Below are 3,986 nucleotides of genomic sequence, written 5' to 3' on the forward strand. Positions count from 1 at the left end.
GTGTGTAATTATGTGTGTGCATGTGTGTGTGATTATGTATGTGCTTGTGTATGTTTATGCGTGCGTGTTTGTGTGTCTGTGTATATATGTGTTTGTGTGTGTGTATGCGTCTGTATGTATTTGTGCGTGTCTGTGTGTGCGTGTGTGTGTCTATGCGTGAGTTCGTGTGTGTGTGTGTGTGTGTGTGTGTGTGTGTGTGTGTGTGTGTGTGTGTGTGTGTGTGTGTTTGTGCGCGTGTGTGTGCATGTGTTTAGCTGTTTTTCTCACTCTTGCTGTATCTAATTTCAGTTGAAAATATAATATGAGTAGGCCTACTCGATGACAATAAAATTAAATTTCATGATGAAACAAATTGGGCTAATCTAGGTCATAGTGAAAGTGTTTTTAACCTGGAGTAGGCCTAATTCGTTGCCTTACACTCAAGGATTATCAGGGTTAAGAGGGCTGTGGGTTTTCGATCAATAGCTTAACACATGGTAGGTAAAAATCACCTTTAATGGTTAAATGGATATTGGTTACAAATAACGTAAAAACTAAACAAAAAAATAAATAAATACCTGTACGTGAGTTACAAATTCACACACACTAAAGACACACACACACACACACACACACACACACGCACACACACGAATTGACGGCTCAGTGGTAGCGATCGTGGCCGCTACTATGTGCTCGAACCCGGCCCAGTGCTGAAATTAGTTCAGTATCGCTTCGCCGCGAGTCGTTGCTCCAACTTCCGTAAGGTCACAGAATTACCCATAGATCGGACATATAAGAGCTCTGAGATCTCTTCCAGGAGGGAAATAGTTTTCGATCACAAGTCCAACACGTGATCCAAGACCATGGTGAAATAATGTTGAATCCCACACACATACGTATGCACACGCACACACATAAAAACGCAAAGTCGCACACAAAACACGCACACACACAAAAACATGCAAACGTATACATACACACGGATACACATATATGCACATACACGCAAACACATATACACACACAAATACCTACAGACAAACGCATACACTCATAAAGACAAACACTAACGCACAAACGTATTTACACACACACGCGCGCGCGCGCGTGCACGTGTAATAAAACCACTTGGAAAATAAAATGAAAGGTGACTGAACGTTTTCGTCTATTTAAGACATTTTCAAAGGTGAATATATCTTAAATAGACGAAAACGTTCGGTCACCTTTCATTTTATTTTCCAAGTGGTTTTATTACACATTTTGTGAATAACGTGTTTTTGTGATTTATTCGCATATATATGTATATATATATATATATATATATATATATATGTGTGTGTGTGTGTGTGTGTGTGTGTGTGTGTGTGTGTGTGTGTGTGTGTGTGTGTGTGTGTGTGTGTGTGTGTGTGCGTGCGTGTGGTTGTGTGTTTGTGTCTATTTACCTAGTTGTATTATACGGAAAGGGAGCTATGCTCGTGCAGACTTGTCTTTGTATCTCTCAGCATCAAGTTTTTTCTTAAAATCGTGAATAGTGTTTGCACACACTGTTTCCTTGTCTAATTTTTTCCAAGTATCCATCACTCTGTGTAGGAAGCCATTTTTTTCAGATCTCTTCTGTAATTATTCTTTTTTAGTTTCTTTTAGTGTCCTTTTGTTTTTCCATTGGTCCATTTGAATAAATCATTCTTATCTAAGATTTCCATTCCCTTCATAATTCTGTAGATATTAAGTAGGTCTCATCTTTACCTTCTTTGTTCTAGAGCTGGTAATTCTAATTTGGACAGTCTTTGTTCATATGTCATTTTGGAAAAAGTTGGTGTCAGTTTTGTTGTTGCACTTTCTATTCTTTCTAATTGTTTATATTCTTTTTTGGCACTGGGTGTCCATAGTGTTGCTACGTACTCGAGGTTTGCTCTTATTAGTGTAGTTAGTCTTTTTTTTTGTTATCATTTCCTCATCCAAATAGGCAAATGCAACTTTCATTGACTTCAATAAATTGTAGGTTTCTCCGACTATTTTCTTAATATGCTTATCCGGTGTTTAGTCTTTGCTGATCATCACTTTAAGATCTTTTTTTATAGTCAGTGTATTTGGGCAGGAGTTTTTCTCTAATGCATGTTTCATTAAAAGTGATGGCTAGTTGTGCATTAATAATTTTCTTAATGGTATTTTCCATATACCTTATTAAGGATTTGTTTTCCTTAGGAAGGAAATTTATGACTTGGCTGTATGTAGTCATATTAGCTAGATCGCGATTTCGGGTTCAAGACCCTTCTTCAGTAGCTATAGGGATAAGAATTAATCCGAAGATTCTAGTAAAGATCTAAGTTTTATACTAGAGTATAGTAACTCTAGTATAAAACTTAGATCTTTACTAGAATCTTCGGATTAATTCTTATCCCTATAGCTACTGAAGAAGGGTCTTGAACCCGAAATCGCGATCTAGCTAATATGACTACATACAGCCAAGTCATAAATTTCCTTCCTAAGGAAAACAAATCCTTAATAAGGTATATGGAAAATACCATTAAGAAAATTATTAATGCACAACTAGCCATCACTTTTAATGAAACATATATATATATATATATATATATATATATATATATATATATATATATATACATATATATATATATATATATGCGAATAAATAAATAAAAAACACCTGATTCACAAAATGTGTAATAAAACTTGGAAAATAAAATGAGAGGTGACCAAACGTTTTCATCTTGAATAGACGAAAACGTTCGGTCACCTTTCATTTTATTTTGCAAGTGGTTTTATGTATATATATGTACATATATATTATATATATGTATATATATATGTGTGTGTGTACATATATAATATATACATTTATATATATTTATTTTGGTAGGAGGCCATGTTGTATACATGATTTCAAGAAGTCTACAGCGACAATGGCGTTGTTGAGCTTATATTGAAGCTTTAATTTGTCTCGTGCAACAAGTTTCTGTGCTGGTTCCAAATAGCTGAGGTGTCCAAAAGACATTTGGTGCGGTTTTCTCTTTATTAATTTCTCCAATACGTATTTCGACATTACTCGGTTATCCTCAGGGAGGGAGTTACAATGGTTGGTGATTACATAGGGTTATATACAGGCCGTACATTGGCCGAACACTGGGAGAGGTCATTGCCTAAGCCGTGATCCGTAGCGCTGCGTACGTGGAAGTAGCAACTTTCTTGTGGATTGTGGAAATGGGTGTTATTGTTTGTGTTATGTGCGTCTACTGCTTGGGAGTGTGGTTGTGGGCATGAGTTGTATGTTAATGGAAGGTTTTTCGATGTAAATGTTCACTGCTTCGGCCATCTTAAGGCGAAGGGGGTCGTGACCTTTGTAGATTATTTTAGATTTTCGTGTAGTGTTTGTCTGGTGATGGTGGTTTTGTGATCTTTTATCATGTGTGTTTTGATGGCGCCATTCTGGAGGTGGTATGTGAGTCTTTTGGAGAGGGTCATAGAAGTCATGCGAATGTATGAGAAGGTTCGGTGCTGACAATCACCGACAGGGCAATCGAACTTATACACGACGTTGACTTCTTGTAGAGCAGCTTTGGGTGGCTGGCTGTTGTTCTTCATTACCAGGGTGTGTGTTCTAGAGGTTTTGTAGTATATGATATGGCGTATCTTAGTGTCTGGGTTGATGGGTCGAATGTTACGTGTGATAATATTTCGAAGTGTTCTTTCGTCTTCTTTGTAGCCGGTGTTCATATGTCCTTTGTAATACAGATCTAGTGTTGGTATATTGGTGTTTGTAGGTGTTAGTTGGGCGATAAAGGAGTTCATCTTGTTTTTGATGATGGATTCGATGGAGTGCTGTGGATAGTGTTGTTATACGTTGTAGTTCGTTATTCGTAGTTTTCCATGTACTGCTGTGGGAGAAGGCTCTGTTCACTAGTGATCGGATGACTGTAGCGTTCTGGGTATTCACTACTGCCGTTAAGACAGAAACCGAGGTTAGTGTCTTTGACGTAGACTTC

Source organism: Oratosquilla oratoria, unplaced genomic scaffold (assembly GCF_046742065.1).
Source record: "Oratosquilla oratoria isolate Oo_2021 unplaced genomic scaffold, ASM4674206v1 SCAFFOLD153, whole genome shotgun sequence".
NCBI lineage: Eukaryota > Metazoa > Arthropoda > Malacostraca > Stomatopoda > Squillidae > Oratosquilla > Oratosquilla oratoria.